At 43.7% G+C, this 22,552-nt stretch overlaps 1 pseudogene; it reads left to right on the top strand.

Annotated features, from left to right (window-relative positions):
* Positions 1–22,552, top strand: part of LOC139555197 (syndetin-like) — a 174,722-nt pseudogene that overhangs the window by 51,671 nt on the left and 100,499 nt on the right.

Here is a 22,552-nt window from a genome sequence, read left to right as displayed (position 1 = left end):
GTCAGAGATGGCGGAAAGATTTCTGGACAGGGGGTGCAGGATTATTTTGGGGCCTAATTTAGAGATGTTTCTGCTTATAATTTCTGACATTTTAGTAGGCTATTTGTTAGTCAACTTGTCTATAATTACATATAAATTCAGCAAAAAAGAAACGTCCCTTTTTCAGGACTCTGTCTTTAAAAGATAATTCTAATAACTTCACAGATCTTCATTGTAAAGGGTTTAAACACTGTTTCCCATGCTTGTTCAATGAACCATAAACAATTAATGAACATGCACCTGTGGAACGGTCGTTAAGACACTAACAGCTTACAGACGGTCGGCAATTAAGGTCACAGTTATGAAAACTTAGGACACTAAAGAGGCCTTTCTACTGACTCTGAAAAACACCAAAAGAAAGATGCCCAGGGTCCCTGCTCATCTGCATGAACGTGCCGTAGGCATGCTGCAAGGAGGCACGAGGACTGCAGATGTGGCCAGAGCAATAAATTGCAATGTCCGTACTGTGAGACGCCAAAGACAGCGCTACAGGGAGACAGGACGGACAGCTGATCGTCCTCGCAGTGGCAGACCATATGTAACAACAGCTGCACAGGATCGGTTCATCCGAACATCACACCTGCGGGACAGGTACAGGATGGCAATAACAACTGCCGAGTTACACCAGGAACGCACAATCTCTCCATCAGTGCTCAGACTGTCCGCAATTGGCTGAGAGAGGCTGGACTGAGGGCTCGTAGGCCTGTTGTAAGGCAGGTCCTCACCAGACATCACCGGCAACAACGTCGCCTATGGGCACAAACCCACCGTCACTGGACCAGACAGGACTGGCAAGAAGTGCTCTTCACTGACGAGTCGCGGTTTTGTCTCACCGGGGGTGATGGTCGGATTCGCGTTTATCATCGAAGGAATGAGCGTTACACCGAGGCCTGTACTCTGGAGCGGGATCGATTTGGAGGTGGAGGGTTCGTCATGGTCTGGGGCGTTGTGTCACAGCATCATCGGACTGAGCTTGTTGTCATTGCAGGCAATCTCAACGTTGTGTGTTACAGGGAAGACATCCTCCTCCCTCATGTGGTACCCTTCGTGCAGGCTTATCCTGACATGACCCTCCAGCATGACAATGTCACCAGCCATACTGCTCTTTCTGTGCGTGATTTCCAGCAAGACAGGAATGTCAGTGTTCTGCCATGGCCAGCGAAGTGCCCGGAGAACGTTCTCAATCCCATTGAGCATTTCTGGGACCTGTTGGATCGGAGGGTGAGGGCTAGGGCCATTCCCCGCAGAAATGTCTGTGAACTTGCAGGTGCCTTGGTGGAAGAGTGGGGTAACATCTCACAGCAAGAACTGACAGATCTGATGCAGTCCATGAGGAGGAGGTGCACTGCAGTACTTAGTGCAGCTGGTGGCCACGCCAGATACTGACTCTTACTTTTGATTTTGACCCCCCCCCTTTGTTCAGGGACACATTATTCTATTTCTGTTAGTCACATGTCTGTGGAACTTGTTCAGTTTATGTCTGTTGTTATGTTCATACAAATATTTACACATGTTAAGTTTGCTGAAAATAAATGCAGTTGACAGTGAGAGGACGTTTATTTTTTTGCTGAGTTCATGTAGCTTCTCTTCTGTCGTTGCTTGTTGCCCTAGAAGACTAAATAAAGCCTTGCTCACCAGAATAATGAATTGAATGCTCGGGAGGAAAGGTGTTTAGGGGCCTGGGAAAACTCTAAAAAAGGGAAAGACTTTCTATGCAAAATGTCCAAATGACTTCAGTTTGACCAGTTGTGAAGAAATGGAAAGCTGTGAAAATGACCCAACCTGTTTCTGATAATATTTCTGTTCGTCTTAGTATTTCAACCACACAAAATATGCATCTATCAGCTTTTATGAGGCTGATAAAGATAGCACCTTTACAGACGGTTCCTAACTGCACCATCACATTCTCTCAAGATGCTCAAAGAAAGAAATCATATTTTTCCACTCTTGTTCCCGAGGCAAAATGTACATCTGGTATATCATTTCACTGAAAGAAATGCAGGAGTTAATATTAAGGTTATGTGGGAGGTTATATACCTACAGTCAGTGTCCAGATTTCAGTTTCCACTTAACCCATCTGAACAGTAGGCTCTCTTGACATTCCATAGGCCTATTTGAAGTCCCCATCTTGTGACTGTAAAATTTGTACAGCGGCAATATTCACTGCGTCATCCTCTTTTACCCATTCGCTAAATCGTTGCCAAACATGATTTTTCTGGCCCTCCATTCTCTTTATGTTCAACTCTCCATTTCACAGCTTTTCTCTTTTCTCTTATTGTCTTTTTTCTTCTTCCTCCTCCTCCCTCTGCCTCTACCTCCTCCTCCCTCTGCCTCTACCTCCTCCTCCTCCTCCTCCCTCTGCCTCTACCTCCTCCCTCTGCCTCTACCTCCTCCCTCTGCCTCTACCTCCTCCTCCCTCTGCCTCGTCCTTCCTCCTCCTCCCTCTGCCTCGTCCTTCCTCCTCCTCCCTCTGCCTCGTCCTTCCTCCTCCTCCCTCTGCCTCGTCCTTCCTCCTCCTCCCTCTGCCTCGTCCTTCCTCCTCCTCCCTCTGCCTCTACCTCCTCCTCCCTCTGCCTCTACCTCCTCCCTCTGCCTCGTCCTTCCTCCTCCTCCCTCTGCCTCTACCTCCTCCTCCCTCTACCTCCTCCCTCTGCCTCGTCCTTCCTCCTCCTCCCTCTACCTCCTCCTCCCTCTGCCTCTACCTCCTCCCTCTGCCTCGTCCTTCCTCCTCCTCCCTCTACCTCCTCCTCCCTCTACCTCCTCCTCCTCCCTCTGCCTCGTCCTTCCTCCTCCCTCTGCCTCTACCTCCTCCCTCTGCCTCGTCCTTCCTCCTCCCTCTGCCTCTACCTCCTCCTCCCTCTACCTCCTCCTCCCTCTGCCTCTACCTCCTCCTCCTGCCTCTACCTCCTCCTCCCTCTGCCTCCTCCTCCTCCTCCCTCTGCATTACCAAAAGGATGCTCCTAAGGTGGGAGACAGATGGTGATTGGCGTGTATGCTAATTGGCAGGCGTACAGTTAGGCCCTAAAGCTTAGGCTTACGCACTAATGCCGGTTAGCATAAAACAATGAAAGAAATACCTCCATTTTGCCTATAGATATAAATTGCACAAGAATGCTACATTTATGGATTTTTCAAGGCATTGTTTTCTCTTTATTAAACCCACCTGCCACTCATCCACACAATATTTAATGACCCTAAAGCCTCCCGCCCTGCAGATATAACCGCGGGGACTTCGGTTATGAGTCAACCTGCACTTCACTAACAGATGCTATTTGCTCAGTCAGGAAGCATAGGTGTGTGCGTGCAAGGTTCTCTCCAGGATTCTCTAACAAGGTGGTGCTGACGAGTTAGTGGTGGGGGTGGCCCGGAGGGCAGCTCTGCCCCAACAATGAGTTAGAGATTTGTGCATTTTTTTATGCCTTTAACTGCCATTTCCTGCAATCTAAAACCTTAAATGACAACAAATTAAGTGCGAATTTAATAAAAAAATATATATTTTAACTTATTTTTTTCTAGAATTATCATAGCAATTTCATTTTTCAATGGTCAACAGAACAGGGACCATAGGTATGAGGGCCATGGAAGAGCAATTAAAGTAAATCACTGTGTGCGTGTGCGTGCGTGCGTGCGTGTGTGTGCGTGTGTGTGTGTAAAAAGGGAGCAGCCAAGTCCATAATGTGGCGCAGTGCCCGTCTTGTTATGGGGAGAACACTGTGTGTGTGATATGCTGAAGTTTCTGGTGTTTCTCTGTATTTAGCCTGCGTCCCACATACACTGCTTCTTTCACAGGCTCAAATGATACCACTGAAAACTTCGTAGCATGACAAATGTTTTTTTTAAATATCCTGATTCTGATGATTCACTGGATTTAAGGCCTTAACCTTGGCTGCCATTGGGGTGCAGGTGAGACCCAAGAGCTGTAGTTAGCTTCAGGTTTTACAATCGGATTTAGGGCCACTGGTCCGGGTATTAGAGAGAACTTGGCTTGCTGGTCGGTCTCACTAATGCTGTGAGTCTGTGTAGGGCATGTGTCTTTTTTCCAGTTCTAAATTCAGAACCTTATTGTCCCTTCTGCTGGACTCAGTGACAACGCAGGGGCGCCACGAGACCACTCCGCCATTCAGACAAGGGCACGTCCAAGGTGCATTACTAATGCATGTTGTTTATGTTGCTCGAAAGATACTAGCTACATTCATACTGTTCAACTTCAGGCAAGGTTGCGACTCTATTGCTCATCATATATGATCTGTATATATAGTAGTAGTAAGCTGATTTGCGGTATACAGACAGAATGGGTGGAAAAGGAAGTCTTTAGTCGGCCTCAGAGACTGATTCTGCTGGCAACACGGATCTGGAGGATGTTTGATGGCGTCATTCAGTTGGAGAGGTTAGTTTGGGTACAGCCTGAGTCGTGTCCACTTGCATGTCGTAGTAGGCCTTACTTCATGAGGTTAGCAGCATTGTCCATGCCCTTAAACAAGGAGTTGTTTGTGACTTGTTTGATGTTAACTAGGGTTGGACGATATTACGATAGCATTGTCTATCGGCGATGATTGACAGCCATCGTCGATAGTGACAACATCGTGATGTGACAGACGATGGTTTAGCCTACTTGAACTTCACTGGCGCCCCGCAGTAAAGAACGGAGTCTCGCAGCACACAGCAGGGCAGCACACAGCAGGGCAGAAGGGCAGTACGCAGCAGGGTAGCACAGAAGTGACTTTCTGAGTAATTTATGTGCCTATTCCTATTTGATATAGCCTTTTCAATAAATATGTGATACTGAATGCAGTAGAGGAATATAGGCCAGACAGAGTGGAGATGGATCAAATTACAAGTTTAAGTTTATTAAGAAAGAAATGATCCCTGCAGGCCAGGAAAATCCTTCCAAACGAGGTTGAAAACCAAATGGCCAATAACCTGTTCTCATTCCTCCTATTGGCCTGTCATTAGCTTTAAAATAACTTACAGTTAGCAACAGTCGATTATTTCCCAAATAATTTTATCCTACCAAGGTGTTGTCAAAAATAACAAGAATGAAAGTCTATACAGCCTAGGCAATTCTCAATCACAGCTTTATGATAGATACAAATGTTCTATGACTTTATGAGGCAAGTAAAGCAATTATTATCCAGTTATTAAGATGGTGGACTGCTTCTTTCCAGCCCATGATGTCACTACGGTAAGACTCACTGCTCGATCACAGCGCAACACACACACACACACACACACACACACACACACACACACACACACACACACACACACACACACACACACACACACACACACACACACACACACACACACACACACACACACACACACACACACACACACACACACACACACACACACACATTATTTTTCATCATGATTTGTCCAGGCTTTCAACAACATTATCTTTCATCATGATTCATTGATTCGTCCAGGCTTTCAACAACATTATCTTTCATCATGATTCGTCCAGGCTTTCAACAACATTATTTTTCATCATGATTTGTCCAGGCTTTCAACAACATTATCTTTCATCATGATTCGTCCAGGCTTTCAACAACATTATCTTTCATCATGATTCGTCCAGGCTTTCAACAACATTATCTTTCATCATGATTCGTCCAGGCTTTCAACAACATTATCTTTCATCATGATTCGTCCAGGCTTTCAACAACATTATCTTTCATCATGGTTCGTCCAGTTGCATTCGATTTCGCGCTATAGCCCAACTGTTGTTTTAGCTGAGTTTTTTGGGTTGGCTAATAGAAGGCGATAGCATTGTATATAACAATGTTTTATGCTTACATGATTATGATAGGATAAAGGTTGACATTGCACCCTAATGTCAACTGATCAAGCCGGTCAGGAGGCCATTCTCCATCTAGTTTGAATGGGTTTGTTTGTTTAGACATCTGTTCTGACATAAGAGCCCGCTCTCTGTTTCTCTTTTTATCTACCGTTCTGAATCAATTTTCCACCTCGTATTCCCTCACCAAATAGTTGTTTTTAACGTGACAGTGGTATGTCTTCCTCTGAATGCTACCTCTGTATAGGGGTCGGTCGACGACTCCACTTCCACCCTGAGATAAGGTCAGTTGGCGTGAGCTCCCACCTCAAGGCGATGACAGCTGGCTTTTCAAAAAAGATCTGTGAATCCGCCGGTAGCTGAGGGCATGTTCGTTCTTTGAGAGGTCGTTGTTGGTTCAGCCTTTTCCAAGTAAAACCAAACCACTAATTTCCTCATTCCATTACATAATCCTTCCATTTGTTTCTTTCATTCAGTGGGGTACTCTGGAGGAACAGAAGAACATTTCATACTTTGTGTAGGGGAATCATTCTCTCCCTGTTTCACCCCATTAGTGAAAGATAGGGCTCACAGGAAACTGGAGTGGATGAGAGACAATTTAATGTCAGCCCAACTGTGTGGGCTGTTACAGTAACCCTTTATTATACACAGTCTTATTCCAGCTAGCATTCAACTCTTCTGTACCGTAACATTTTACCATGTGAAGAGTGGACTGTTAAATAAAGTGTAACTTGTGTTGTTGTGTGACTTGTGATTGGTCGCTCAGTGTGAATGGATCTCTTGTTTTCCACAGGAGTTAGAGAGGGTGACATCATTACAAACCAACCTACAGCTGGCTGCAGTAATCTGCGCCAACGCTAGGAGGTAAGCGTTCTGATGTGACCCACACTCCCTCTTAAAGCTGTTGTTCTTCCACAATGGACTATTGAGTTGAAAATTCCTGTTAGCATGTATTAAATGACACAGTCAATTTCATTCCCACTGTTTGCATGTACAATATGAAATCAGTGCACGCTAACTTGACTTTGATATTGAGTCAGTCAGTGTTGTGATTCATGTTGAGATTACTCTTAACAGAACTGTGCCAGCATTGTAAATGTCTGTCACTTCCTGGTTCCAGGCAGCTGAGTGTTTCCAAGCAGGACTTCACTGAGGCCAGCCTGGGGCTCCTAGCCAATCAGAGGAGGAGACAGCTGCTCACAGGGCTACTGAAGCCACTGAGGACCATCAAGACCCTGGTAACTATCCAAGTCACCATGTTGCTTTAAATCCTCATACAGACACATAGATATCAACAGGATATTGACCTGCAACAAACAATTTAGTTGTGGAATGTTACACTTATTTTGTAATTGAGTTTCAACGTTTGTTTTGGGTCTTGATAGTGATGGTCATGCTTAACTGTTCTCCTTGTTGTTTTACAGCGAAGGACTGATGTTAGACTCAGTGAGATGCTGGAGGTAAGAGTCATGCCACTAGAATGCATGTACACGGGTTCTCTAAAGGTCAAACAACAGGAGGCTGAGTTCAGATGAAGCTCTAGGAGGAAATTCAGATCGTCATGAATCCCTGAATCCCATTTGTCATGGCAGAGCATCCTGGACTCATGCCTGCTTCTGTCATAGGGAGATTTGAGTAGATACTGTAGATTGTAAGGTCAGACACCGATATACAAAGGATTCATATTCAGTTATAGCCCATGCTTAAAGTAATGGGTTTAGAGCAGTTTATACTCAACCTGGGGTCGTACTGCAGGGGGTCTGCAAAAAATACAAAATAAAATATATATTTTTTATAAATATATATGTATAGATCGATATTTTTATTTTGTGTGTGTGTATATACAGTTGAAGTCAGAAGTTTACATACACTTAGGTTGGAGTCATTAAAACTTGTTTTCATGTTTGGAGGAAAAAGGGGAACGCTTGCAAGCCGAAGAACACCATCCCAACTGTGAACGGGAGTGGCAGCATCATGTTGTGGGGGTGCTTTGCTGCAGGAGGGACTGGTGCACTTCACAAAATAGATGGCATCATGAGGCAGGTAAATTGTGGTTATATTGAAGCAACATGTAAAGACATCAGTCAGGAAGTTAAAGCTTGGTCGCAAATGGGTCTTCCAAATGGACAATGACCCAAGCATACTTCCAAAGTTGTGGCAAAATGGCTTAAGTACAACAAAGTCAAGGTATTGGAGTGGCCATCATAAAGCCCTGACCTCAATCCTATAGAAAATTTGTGGACAGAACTGAAAAAGCGTGTACGAGCAAGGAGGCCTAAAAACCTGACTCAGTTACACCAGCTCTGTTAGGAGGAATGGGCCAAAATTCACCCAACTTATTGTGGGAAGCTTGTGGAAGGCTACTTGAAACGTTTGACCCAAGTTAAACAATTTAAAGGCAATGCAACCAAATACTAACTGAGTGTATGTAGACTTCTGACCCACTGGGAACGTGATGAAAGAAATAAAAGCTGAAATAAATCATTCTCTCTACTATTATTCTGACATTTCACGTTCTTAAAATATAGTGGTGATCCTAACTGACCTAAGACAGGGAAATTTGACCAAGATTAAATGTCAGGAATTATGAAAAACTGAGTTTAAATGTGTTTAGCTAAGGTGTATGTAAACTTCCGACTTCAACTGTGTATATATATATACTGTGTATATATATATATTTATTTATTTACGGTACATTAAGATTCCAACTCCTAGTACGTTAAGATTCCAACTGCTACAGTATGTTAAGATTCCAACTGCTACAGTATGTTAAGATTCCAACTGCTACAGTATGTTAAGATTCCAACTGCTACAGTATGTTAAGATTCCAACTGCTACAGTATGTTGAGATTCCAACTGCTACAGTATGTTGAGATTCCAACTGCTACAGTATGTTGAGATTCCCACTGCTACAGTATGTTGAGATTCCCACTGCTACAGTATGTTGAGATTCCCACTGCTACAGTATGTTGAGATTCCCACTGCCCCAGTATGTTGAGAATCCCACTGCCCCAGTATGCTGAGATTCCAACTACTACAGTATGTTGAGATTCCAACTGCCCCAGTATGTTGAGATTCCAACTGCCCCAGTATGTTGAGAATCCAACTGCCCCAGTATGTTGAGATTCCAACTGCCCCAGTATGTTGAGATTCCAACTGCTACAGTATGTTGAGATTCCAACTGCTACAGTATGTTGAGATTCCAACTGCTACAGTATGTTGAGATTCCAACTACTACAGTATGTTGAGATTCCAACTACTACAGCACATTCAAACACTACAACACAAGGTATGTTAAGAAACCCTAGCCTTATTTCTTCTGATGTCAGTACAGTCATGGATTTGACACTCAAAGGATTGGCCCTTTTCACATTTTAGAATCAAACATATTTTTGCAAAAATGTCAAGACATTTTGCCATGCTACTGACTTTGTCAGTTGAATGACTCGGACAGTGTAGGTAGTTAATGTGGTGTAGTGTAGAGTGAATTTACTCCTAGATGCTGATCTTGTCAGTTGAATGACTCGGACAGTGTAGGTAGTTCATGTGGTGTAGTGTAGAGTGAATTTACTCCTAGATGCTGATCTTGTCAGTTGAATGACTCAGACAGTGTAGGTAGTTCATGTGGTGTAGTGTAGAGTGAATTTACTCCTAGATGCTGATCTTGTCAGTTGAATGACTCGGACAGTGTAGGTAGTTCATGTGGTGTAGTGTAGAGTGAATTTACCCCTAGATGCTGATCTTGTCAGTTGAATGACTCGGACAGTGTAGGTAGTTCATGTGGTGTAGTGTAGAGGGAATTTACCCCTAGATGCTGATCTTGTCAGTTGAATGACTCGGACAGTGTAGGTAGTTCATGTGGTGTAGTGTAGAGTGAATTTACCCCTAGATGCTGATCTTGTCAGTTGAAAGACTCAGACAGTGTAGGTAGTTCATGTGGTGTAGTGTAGAGTGAATTTACCCCTAGATGCTGATCTTGTCAGTTGAATGACTCGGACAGTGTAGGTAGTTCATGTGGTGTAGTGTAGAGTGAATTTACCCCTAGATGCTGATCTTGTCAGTTGAATGACTCGGACAGTGTAGGTAGTTCATGTGGTGTAGTGTAGAGTGAATTTACCCCTAGATGCTGATCTTGTCAGTTGAATGACTCGGACAGTGTAGGTAGTTCATGTGGTGTAGTGTAGAGTGAATTTACCCCTAGATGCTGATCTTGTCAGTTGAATGACTCGGACAGTGTAGGTAGTTCATGTGGTGTAGTGTAGAGTGAATTTACTCCTAGATGCTGATCTTGTCAGTTTTGCATTTCCTCCACTAATGGTTCTCTTTTTCATATATTTTATTGGAGTTATTTTTGTGTGTTAGAACACTTAATGCTTAAGGTTATAATTGGGGGAAGGGAAGCTGATCCTAGATCTGTACCTATGGGAAATCTTACCCCGGACCTAGTTCATGTACACGAAGTTTAATCTGGTGAGTGAGTTCATTCACTGCTTTGTGTTGAATAATGTAAGAGCAGGCTGAATAGTTTGAGGGGCATTGATGCTTTAAAAGGTTGTGGCTGCTACTCAGAAAGTGCTCAGATTAAAGTACCAGGTTTTTATCAAAATCTATTTTACAGGCCTTTTACCTGTGCATAATAAAACACCACCCCTTTTTCATCACAAACTTTTGTGTCCTAAGGAAAGTAAATGGACATTTCCTAATGGGTTTAAACCTTCTCATATGGTGGGTTTCAAAACCATTAGTCTGATAATGTATTACAATGAATGTTTTGTAATGTTCGAGAGAGAGAGTTAGTGAGTCTTGGTTGAATGCCACTGTCCGTGTTCAGACTTGGGGAAAAAACATTATGTCACGCAATGACAAAGCTTTCCCAGGGTCACACTCCTCTGCACCTCTCTCCGCCTCTCACCCCTCTCCAGCGAGCGTTGGCATGCAAGAAAAGGCAGAGCAGTATTTGAATTAGCGTCAGACTGCTATGTGTTTAACAAGGTTGCATGGCAGTGTTGTAGTACTCGAGACCAGTCTCGGGGCACGTATTGAGTGTCTTGGTCTTGTCTCGGTGTTGGATACATTTGTACTCTGTCTTGACTCGGTCTCAGACAGTAAGGACTCATCATTTCTTCCTGAGACCAGCGAAGTAAAAATTCATTATCAGCTTCTATTCATTCAGCTCATAAAACCGCTTCACCAGGTGAAGCTCCTTTTTTGGAACATTAATATCCAGCCTTTATATCTGTTATAAACATGTTTGCACAGTGGCAAACCTATAGGCCTTCAGTGTGTGACAGGTTAGTACTAGAGGTCGCCTGATTAATCGGAATGGCCGATTAATTAGGGCCGATTTCAAGTTTTCATAACAATCGGTAATCGGCATTTTTGGACACCAATCATGGCCGATTACATTGCACTCCACGAGGAGACTGCGTGGCAGGCTGACTACCTGTTATGCGAGTGCAGCAAGGAGCCAAGGTAAGGTGCTAGCTAGCATTAAACGTATCTTATAAAAAAACAATCAATCTTAACATAATCACTAGTTAACTACACATAGTTGATGATATTACTAGTTTATCTAGCTTGTCCTGCGTTGCATATAATCGATGCGGTGCCTGTTAATTTATCATTGAATCATAGCCTACTTCGCCAAACGTGTGATTTAACAAGCGCTGTCGTTGCACCAATGTGTACCTAACCATAAATATCAATGCCTTTCTTAAAATCAATACACAAGTATATATTTTAAAACCTGCATATTTAGTTAATATTGCCCGCTAACATGAATTTATTTTAACCTCTCTTGGGTATGTGGGACGTTAGCGTCCCACCTCTTCAACAGCCAGTGAAACTGCTGGGCGCCAAATTCAAATACAGAAATACTCATTATAAAAATTCAGAAAACAAAACATATTTTACATAGGTTTAAAGATGAACGTCTTGTGAATCCAACCACGGTGTCAGATTTAAAAAATGCTTTATGGCGAAAGCATACCTTACGATTATTTGAGAACATAGCCCACTAGACAATTCATTACAAACAGTAACCAGCCAAGTAGAACAGTTAGAGTCAGAAATAGAGATAAAATGAATCCCTTACCTTTGATGATCTTCATATGGTTGACTCAGCAGACATTAATTTACTCAATACATTTTTATTTTGTTCGATAAAGTCTCTTTATATACAAAAACCTCAGTTTTGTTCGCGCGTTTTCTTCAGTAATCCACAGGCTCAAACGCAGTCAAAACAGGAAGACAAAAAAATCTAAATTGTATCCGTAAAGTTCATAGAAACATGTCAAACGATGTTTATATTCAACCCTCAGGTTGTTTTTAGCCTAAATAATCGATAATATTTCAACCGGATAATAACGGTGTCAATTTAAAAGGTAAACAAGAATTGCTCTCTCTCTGTCGAGCGCATGAAAAAGCTCTGCAACACTTTAGCGTCCAGTCATTCCGAATGCTCTTATTCCCTAATTTTTCTGAAACTATTTCTAAAGACTGTTGACATCTAGTGGAAGGCATAGAAACTGCAGTTTGAGTCCTAAGTCAATGGATACTGTTATGGCATTGAATGGAAAACTACAAAACCCCCCAAAAAATGAATCAGTTCTGTTATACTCACAGATGCTATTTTAACAGTTTTGGAAACTTTAGAGTGTTTTCTATCCAAATCTACCAGTTATATGCATATCATATATTCTGGGCCCGAGAAGCAGGCAGTTTAAATTGGGCATGCATTTCATCCAAAATTCCGAATGCTGCCCCCTACCCTAGTGAAGTTAACTAGGGAAATTGTGTCACTTATCTTGCGTTCTGTGCAACAGAGTCAGGGTATATGCAGCAGTTTGGGCCGCCTGGCTTGTTGCGAACTGTGTGAAGACTATTTCTTACTAACAAAGACAGCCAACTTCTCCAAACGGGGGATGATTTAACAAAAGTGCATTTGTGAAAAAAATCACAATCTTTGCACAAATGTACCTATCCATAAACATCAATGCCTTTCTTAAAATCAATACACAGAAGGATATATTTTTAAACCTGCATATTTAGTGAAAAGAAATTCATGTTAGCAGGCAATATTAAACTAGGGAAATTGTGTCACTTCTCTTGCATTCATTGCATGCAGAGTCAGGGTATATGCAACAGTTTGGGCCGCCTGGCTCGTTGCGAACTAATAGAATTTTACGTAATTATGATATAACATTGAAGGTTGTGCAATATAATTTAGACTTATGGATGCCACCCGTTAGATAAAATACGGAACGGTTCCCTATTTCACTGAAAGAATAAACGTTTTGTTTTCGAAGTGATAGTTTCCGGATTTGACCATATTAACGACCAAAGGCTCTTATTTCTGTGTGTTATTATGTGATAATTAAGTCTATGATTTGATAGAGCAGTCTGACTGAGCGGTGGTAGGCAGCAGCAGGTTCGTAAGCATTCATTCAAACAGCACTTTACTGCTTTTGCCAGCAGCTCTTCACAATGCGTAAAAGCATTGCTCTGTTTATGACTTCAAGCCTATCAACTCTCGAGATTAGGCTGGCAATACTAAAGTACCTATTAGAACATCCAATAGTCAAAGGTATATGAAATACAAATGGTATAGAGCGAAATAGTCCTATAATAACTACAACCTAAAACTTCTTACCTGGGAATATGAAGCCTCGTGTTAAAAGGAACCACCAGCTTTCATATGTTCTTGTGTCACGCTCGTTGAAATGAGTAGACCAAGGCGCAGCGTGAATAGAGTTCCACATATTTTTAATAAACTGAAACTCACCAAAACAAAACAAAACAATAAAGCATAAACGAAACGTGAAGCTACTGGTGTGCACTCGCGCACCTCAATGTAGACAAGATCCCACGAATACCAATGGGGAAATGGCTACCTAAATATGATCTCCAATCAGAGAGAACGATAAACAGCTGCCTCTGATTGGGAACCATATCAGGCCACCATAGAAATACACCTAGATGACCACCCAAGTCACTATCACACCCCAACCAACAAAAAACAGCTTACAGAAAAAACAGCTTACTGTGGTCAGGGTGTGACAGTTCTCATGTTCTGAGCAAGGAACTTAAACGTTAGCTTTTTAAACGTTAGCTTTTTTACATTGCACATAATGCACTTTTACTTTCTTCTCCAACACTTTGTTTTTGCACTATTTAAACCAAATTGAACATGTTTCATTATTTATTTGAGACTAAATTGATTTTATTGATGTATTATATTAAGTTAAAATAAAAGTGTTCATTGTTCATTCAGTATTGTTGTAATTGTCATTATGACAAATATATATAAAAATCGGCCGATTAATCGGTATCGGATTTTTTTGGTCCTCCAATAATCGGTATCGGTATCGGCGTTGAAAAATCATAATAGGTCAACCTCTAGTTAGTACAGTGGTTGACCAATAGGCCTTCAGTGTGACAGGTTAGTACAGTGGTTAACCAATAGGCCTTCAGTGTGACAGGTTAGCACAGTGGTTAACCAATAGGCCTTCAGTGTGACAGGTTAGTACAGTGGTTAACCAATAGGCCTTCAGTGTGACAGGTTAGTACAGTGGTTAACCAATAGGCCTTCAGTGTGACAGGTTGGTGATTCTGAAAGGACAGAAACCGTAATACCAGCGCACTCATGTAGGAAAGTGCACTTTTTGTAAAACACAAAGGGCCAGTGGTGTAGTGGAGGGTATATGCAGATATAAGCCATATAGCCATGTAAATCATACGCAACGTAGCTTACACAAAGTCGTTAAATATATTAACATGTGCGCCGCACACAGCCTAGTTTCAGCAGAATATCATCTACAGGCAGCAAGAGTCTGCAGCTCTCAACTGGTTTTGACAATGAGCAGCTCACCGAAGAATAACATCAGTAACCGGCAGGGTAGGAAAGATGTTTCAACTTATATCTACCAGTAAATGCTAACTAAGGCAACAATGGGTATTGGTAAATGTTTAGTCAAGTGTTGGTTAGTAGGCTATTTGTGATGCACAATTGTCATCGTGAGCTGTTTGCATCAGTGGCGAAGACATGGATGGGCCTGGGTGGACAGAGGCCCACCCACTGGGGAGCCAGGCCCTCTCAGGCCAACCCAAACAGATTGATGTGGTTTAAGCATTGTTGTGGACTTAGACCATCAAATATTTTTTTATAAAAAAAGGTGTGATTTTGAGAGTGGAAATATGAAAAATCGATAGGAAAGCTAATAAAAAACCATAGGAAAACATAGGGTTTTTCAAACAAGGTGCTTTTCCTTCGCTGGGCGTGCCGTTTGGGAACTTTTTGGCAAAATTAAAGAATACTCACTTCTCCAGGCATCACCACACAACTGCGTAGGGCCGATGGAAAGACAGCAGTCACACACGGCATGATGTTAAAGGATAAGCAGTCCATAGACTCTGAAATAATAAGCCAGTAGATCCCAATCATAAGAATACAAAAACACAACTATTACTTCCCATTGCAAAAAATATTTCATAAAGTAACCAGTGACTTAAAGTTTAAAGTGGAGTTGACAACGTTTTTACTACTTTGCAGAAACACACAGCCAATCATAATGTCATCAAACATATCAAATTCCCAGTTCATGCTACAAAAGCAAATTTATAAGAGGTTTTAAAAATGGATTATATTTGACTTAACGTTCCATGACGTACACTAAGATGTTGTTGGCACAATAGATGGATACAGTTCAATGCATGATTAATATAATTCACTAATACATTTCTTTGTAGTCCAATAAATATTGCTGTCAGTTTGTAAATCACAGGTAGCCTGGTACATTGTTTACTCTCTCCATTTGGGATGCACTGTATCCGTTTCAGTGACTCAATATTCTGGACAAAAACGGACGAATGTACAGTAACTAAGGCTGGGAATGTCAACAAAATCAAACTAGCTAGGGAAATGATCACAAGTCAGTCATAACGTGGCTAAGAGGCTAGCATATCTATTTATGTAGCAAGCTAAAAAACAGAGCCTAACTTGGCTGCTAGGTGGACGTCAAATTATGTCATGCCATTGGAGGAGTGGGTGAGTGACTGACTTATTCCCCTCATATAATTTTTGGTGGCTATACACATTTAGAGATGCAGGTGTAATTTGGTTAGCTAGTAAGAACTTGAACCACTGTTATACAGTTAGCATAGCTCTTGCGTTCACGCAAATTCACTCTGGCTCTCTACTCCGATTTCAGAGAACCCTCGTCTGAGTGTGATACAGCGCAGCACATCTGATGAATTGACGAACACGCAACACTTGCTCAATATGACCAGTGTCAGTAAACGTGGGCAAAAAAAGTAGTTTGTCAAGAACGCTCTAGATAACATGTAAACTGCCTAACCAGCTCTGCTACGGCTTCAATATTGCTGTAGAATTTTCATAAATTCTTAGAATGCTTGGGAATTACGTATACTAAGAATTTATGAAAAGGTGAAAATGACCATATCTAAGTGGTTGCTTGTCAGAATATAAAAATGTTAAAAAAAAAAAATATTCTTCCTGGGGGTGTATACGAACAGATTTTTAAAAAATCCATCTTGCGTGGAGCCCCAGATCGAGGGAGATTATCAGTGGTCTTGTATGTCTTCCATTTCCTAATAATTGCTCCCACAGTTGATTTCTTCAAACCAAGCTGCTTACCTATTGCAGATTCAGTCTTCCCAGCCTGGTGCAGGTCTACAATTTTGTTTCCGTTGTCCTTTGACAGCTCTTTGGTCTTGGCCATAGTGGAGTTTGGAGTGTGACTGTTTGAGGTTGTGGACAGGTGTCTTTTATACTGATAACAAGTTCAAACAGGTGCCATTAATACAGGTAACGAGTGGAGGACAGAGGAGCCTCTTAAAGAAGAAGTTACAGGTCTGTGAGAGACAGAAATCTTGCTTGTTTGTAGGTGACCAAATACTTATTTTCCACCATAATTTGCAAATAAATTCATAAAAAATCCTACAATGTGATTTTCTGGAAATTTTTTTCTCATTTTGTCTGTCATAGTTGAAGTGTACATATGATGACAATTACAGGCCTCTCTCATTTTTTTAAGTGGGAGAACTTGCACAATTGGTGGCTGACTAAATACTTTTTTGCCCCACTGTATATATATTAATATATATCCTTTTCTGAAGGCGTAGAAGGCCCATTGTTCCCCACCGTGTTTGGGTTAGTAATATTTGTAGAGTGCCTCTTTTCCCTCAGAATGTATTTCTTCACTATTCTGAATGTCTAAAGAATCCACATGTTGTTCTGAAATGTGAACACAGAAACACTGGACATTTTCAACTCTTATTATGGTGGGGATTTGACTAAATTACAGTCATGGTCTTGAATTGGACTTTTTCTGGTCTTGTCTCGGTCTTGGACCCCTTGTCCCCCTCCCGGTCTTGGTCTTGACTCGGACTCAATTTTCTCCGGTCTTGGTCTTGAATCAGTCTCGCTTTAGGTGGTCTCGAACACAAAACTGTTGCACGGTATCGGATGCAAACGCTGGTACTGGCCTGGATCAATAAGCCACTGACTTATTTAATGACCTGTCATTATTTCAGTAGGCTTTCCCCCCGTGAGGAGGGGGGTTAGGGGAGAAGCGTTGGAGGGTTGCTGAGTGCCTTGCTGTATATGTCTTGGGCCAGAACACATTTTTACTGTTTGTTTCTCTCTCTTTAATTCCCCTCTTTCTGTCATTCTCTTTCTCTCTCGCTATCTCTCGCTCGCTCACTGTCTCTCTCTCTCTCTCTCTCTCTCTCTCTCTCTCTCTCTCTGTGCTGATGCTTTCCTTAATGCCAGCTATCGATTTACAGAGCTCCCTTCCTTCCCTCTTCTAGTTATTGCCTTGCATGGCCAGTCTCTCAGCTTATCGGCCTTCAGCTAGCCCTATCTGTTCAGCCAGATATCTACTCTGCCTGTGTGAGGGATTCACTCTCTCCTCATGGAAGCCACCTTCCCCAGTCTGTTTATTATGCTCTGTACCCCCCCTATTTTCTCTCTGGCTCTTGTTGATGTTCCTCCATTGTAGAGGTGTGTGTTCAGGAGGGATTTAAAATGCAGAGCCCCTTCAGTTCAAACAGTCATCTTGACTGGTGTGCAAGCTCAGACTGGAGTAGTAAGGAACTATTTCCTCCCTCCTTTCCCTTCCCTCTGAGTGGAGGGATATGTTTGGGAGAAGCTTCTGGATGTGGGAGCAGGCTTTAGCCACAACTGATCAAATCCAATCAACTTGTGTTTGTCACATACTTTGTAAACAACAGCTGAAGACTAACAGTGAAATACTTACTGGCCTTTCCTTACAATGCATAGAGAAACATTTAAAAAGTAAAACACATAATAATAAATACACAGTTCTGCCCACAAATTTTCTATAGGATTGAGGTCAGGGCTTTGTGATGGCCACTCCAATACCTTGACTTTGTTGTCCTTAAGCCATTTTGCCACAACTTTGGAAGTATGCTTTGGGTCATTGTCCATTTGGAAGACCCATTTGCAACCAAGCTTTAACTTCCTGACTGATGTCTTGAGATGTTGCTTCAATATATCCACACAATTTTCCTGCCTCATGATGCCATCTATTTTGTGAAGTGCACCAGTCCCTCCTGCAGCAAAGCACCCCCACAACATGATGCTGCCACCTCCGTTCTTCACAGTTGGGATGGTGTTCTTCGGCTTGCAAGCATCCTCCTTTTTCTTCCAAACATAACGATGGTCATTATGGCCAAACAGTTCTATTTTTGTTTCATCAGACCAGAGGACATTTCTCCAAAAAGTACAATCTTTGTTCTGATGTGCAGTTGAACCAGACTTGTGGAGGTCTACAAGGTCTTGGCTGATTTCTTTTGATTTTCCCATGATGTCAAGCAAAGAGGCACTGAGTTTGAAGGTAGGCCTTGAAATACATCCACAGGTACACCTCCAATTGACTCAAATTATGTCAATTAGCCTATCAGAAGCTTCTAAAGCCATGACATCATTTTCTGGAATTTTTCAAGTTGTTTAAAGGTACAGTCAACTTAGTGTATGTAAACTTCTGACCCACTGGAATTGTGATACAGTGAGTTCTAAGTGAAATAATCTGTCTGTAAACAATTGTTGGAAAATGTACTTGTGTCATGCACAAAGTAGATGTCCTAACTGACTTGCCAACACTATAGTTTGTTAACATGAAATTTGTGGAGTGATTAAAAACGAGTTTTAATGACTCCAACCTAAGTGTATGTAAACTTCCGACTTCAACTGTAGGTCGGAATAAAGTGACAAGACAATATGATAGGTAAAAGACAGAAGCAGCAGCGTATGTAATGAGTCAAACGAGTTAGTGCAAAAAGGGTCAACCAAATATCTATCCAGACTATCTGTATTAACTATTTAACTAACTATTTAGAAGTCTTATGGCTTGGGGGGAGAAGCTGTTCAGGGTCCTGTTGGTTCCAGACATGGTGCATCGGTACCGCTGGCCATGCAGTAGCAGAGAGAACCATCTATGACTTGGGTGGCTGGAGTCTGGGACAATTTTTACGGCCTTCCTCCTGGAAGGGTCAGTTTAGCGGTTGTGTTGTTGCCTACCCTTACTATCTGGGGGTGGCCCGTCAGGAAGTCCAGGATCCAGTTGCGGAGGGAGGTGTTCAGTCCCAGGTTCCTTAGCTTAGTGATGAGCTTGGAGGGAACTATGGTGTTGAACGCTGAGCTGTAGTCAATGAACAACATTCTCACATAGGTGAAGGACAGCAGAAAGAGGCAGAGTGAAGGTCAGACATCTTTCCTGAGAGAATGGCGGTGTAACTGCTGTCACTGCATGTAATTCTAAGATGCTATAGTTAGGTCATACAACATGGCGTCTAACAGAGTTCCTCATACTACCTTCCATTTTTTAAAGACAGCGAATTACGATGTAACCGAATCTATTTCATTGGATGATGGAGGACTGAGAACACGTTGAAAGAGGATTGTGTGTGTGCGTGTGCTTGCGTGCGTGCGTGCGTGCGTGAGTGAGGTGAGTGAGTGAGGTGAGTGAGTGAGGTGAGTGTGAGTGAGGTGAGTGAGGTGAGTGAGGTGAGTGAGGTGAGTGAGGTGAGTGAGGTGAGTGAGGTGAGTGAGTGAGTGAGTGCATGCGTACTTGCGTTGGTGTCTGTGTCCACATGCAGGAGAATACGCTGAGAAAGGAGATCCAATTATACCTCTTGCTTTGATTTATTTGGTAATAGTGCTCTAACACTTAGTATTGGCTTGGAGAGAGGGAGCGGTGCTTTACCATGATGCCGTGACTTGGAGAGAGGGAGCGGTGCTCTACCACGTTGCCGTGGCTTGGAGAGAGGGAGCGGTGCTCTACCACGTTGCCGTGGCTTGGAGAGAGGGAGCGGTGCTTTACCACGTTGCCGTGGCTTGGAGAGAGGGAGCGGTGCTCTACCACGTTGCCGTGGCTTGGAGAGAGGGAGCGGTGCTCTACCACGTTGCCGTGGCTTGGAGAGAGGGAGCGGTGCTCTAACACGATGCAGTGGCTTGGAGAGAGGGAGCGGTGCTCTACCACGATGCCGTGGCTTGGAGAGAGGGAGCGGTGCTCTACCACGTTGCCGTGGCTTGGAGAGAGGGAGCGGTGCTTTACCACGTTGCCGTGGCTTGGAGAGAGGGAGCGGTGCTTTACCACGTTGCCGTGGCTTGGAGAGAGGGAGCGGTGCTCTACCACGTTGCCGTGGCTTGGAGAGAGGAGCGGTGCTCTACCACGTTGCCGTGGCTTGGAGAGAGGGAGCGGTGCTTTACCACGTTGCCGTGGCTTGGAGAGAGGGAGCGGTGCTCTACCACGTTGCCGTGGCTTGGAGAGAGGGAGCGGTGCTCTACCACGTTGCCGTGGCTTGGAGAGAGGGAGCGGTGCTCTACCACGTTGCCGTGGCTTGGAGAGAGGGAGCGGTGCTCTACCACGTTGCCGTGGCTTGGAGAGAGGGAGCGGTGCTCTAACACGATGCCGTGGCTTGGAGAGAGGGAGCGGTGCTCTACCACGTTGCCGTGGCTTGGAGAGAGGGAGCGGTGCTCTACCACGTTGCCGTGGCTTGGAGAGAGGGAGCGGTGCTCTACCACGTTGCCGTGGCTTGGAGAGAGGGAGCGGTGCTCTACCACGTTGCCGTGGCTTGGAGAGAGGGAGCGGTGCTCTAACACGATGCCGTGGCTTGGAGAGAGGGAGCGGTGCTTTACCACGTTGCCGTGGCTTGGAGAGAGGGAGCGGTGCTTTACCACGTTGCAGTGGCTTGGAGAGAGGGAGCGGTGCTCTACCACGTTGCCGTGGCTTGGAGAGAGGGAGCGGTGCTTTACCACGTTGCCGTGGCTTGGAGAGAGGGAGCGGTGCTCTAACACGTTGCCGTGGCTTGGAGAGAGGGAGCGGTGCTCTAACACGTTGCCGTGGCTTGGAGAGAGGGAGCGGTGCTCTAACACGATGCAGTGGCTTGGAGAGAGGGAGCGGTGCTCTACCACGTTGCCGTGGCTTGGAGAGAGGGAGCGGTGCTTTACCACGTTGCCGTGGCTTGGAGAGAGGGAGCGGTGCTTTACCACGTTGCCGTGGCTTGGAGAGAGGGAGCGGTGCTCTAACACGATGCCGTGGCATGGAGAGAGGGAGCAGCGGCCCTTTTGTCTATTGAGTGCAGCAATGCATGTCAGAGCTGGCATTTCCTCGTCATCCACTGAACTGCTGAAGAGCACGGAACGGAAAGCTGGTGTGAGGCTGCCTGGACATTCAATTCTTCTAAAGACTATGTGTGAGTGCCAAATGGCACCCTATTCCCTATATAGTGCACTACTTTTGACCAGGGGGCTTTTTGAAGAGCAGTGTTGTAATGTTATTTGGGAGTGCAGGATATACCAAAAGTATGTGAACACCTGCTTGTCGAATATCTCATTCCGAAATCATGGGCATTAATATGGAGTTGGTCCCCCCTTTGCTGCTATAACAGCCTCCACTCTTCTGGGAAGACTTTCCACTAAATGTTGGAAGATTGCTGCGGAGACTTGCGTCCATTCAGCCACTAAAGCATTAGTGTGGTCGGGGACTGATGTTGGGCGATTAGGCCTGGCTCGCAGTCACCGTTCCAATTCATCCCAAAGATGTTCGATGGGGTTGAGGTCAGGGCTCTGTGCAGGACAGTTAAGTTCTTCCACACCGATCTCGACAAACCATTTCTGTATGGACCTCGCTACAGCCGTGACACACACCGAGTCTACTGCTCTTTCCATGACATAGACCAACCAGGTGAATCCAGGTGAAAGCTATGATGCCTTATTGATGTCACTTAGATGAAGGGGAGGAGACAGGTTAAATAAGAAATTTTAAGCCTTGAGACAATTAAGACATGGATTGTGTACATGTGCCATTGAGGGGGAATGTGCAAAACCAAAGATTTAAGTGCCTTTGAACAGGGTATGGTAGTAGGTGCCAGGCGCACCGATTTGTGTGAAGAACTGCATGTGTGACAAACGCTGCTGGGTTTGTCACACACAAACAGTTTCCCATGTGTGTCAAGAATGGTCCACCACCCAAAGGACATCCAGTCAACTTGGCACAACTGTGGGAAGCATTGGAGTCAACATGGGCCAGCGTCCCTGTGGAACGTTTTCAACACCATATAAAGTCCATGCCCCGACTAATAGAGGCTGTTCTGAGTGCAAAAGGGGGGGTGCAATTTAATTTCAGGAAAGTGTTCCTAATGTTTGGCATACTCCGTGTATATTCT

Source organism: Salvelinus alpinus, chromosome 26 (genome assembly GCF_045679555.1).
Source record: "Salvelinus alpinus chromosome 26, SLU_Salpinus.1, whole genome shotgun sequence".
Taxonomy (NCBI): Eukaryota; Metazoa; Chordata; class Actinopteri; order Salmoniformes; family Salmonidae; genus Salvelinus; species Salvelinus alpinus.
This window is presented reverse-complemented; position numbering and strand designations above follow the sequence as displayed.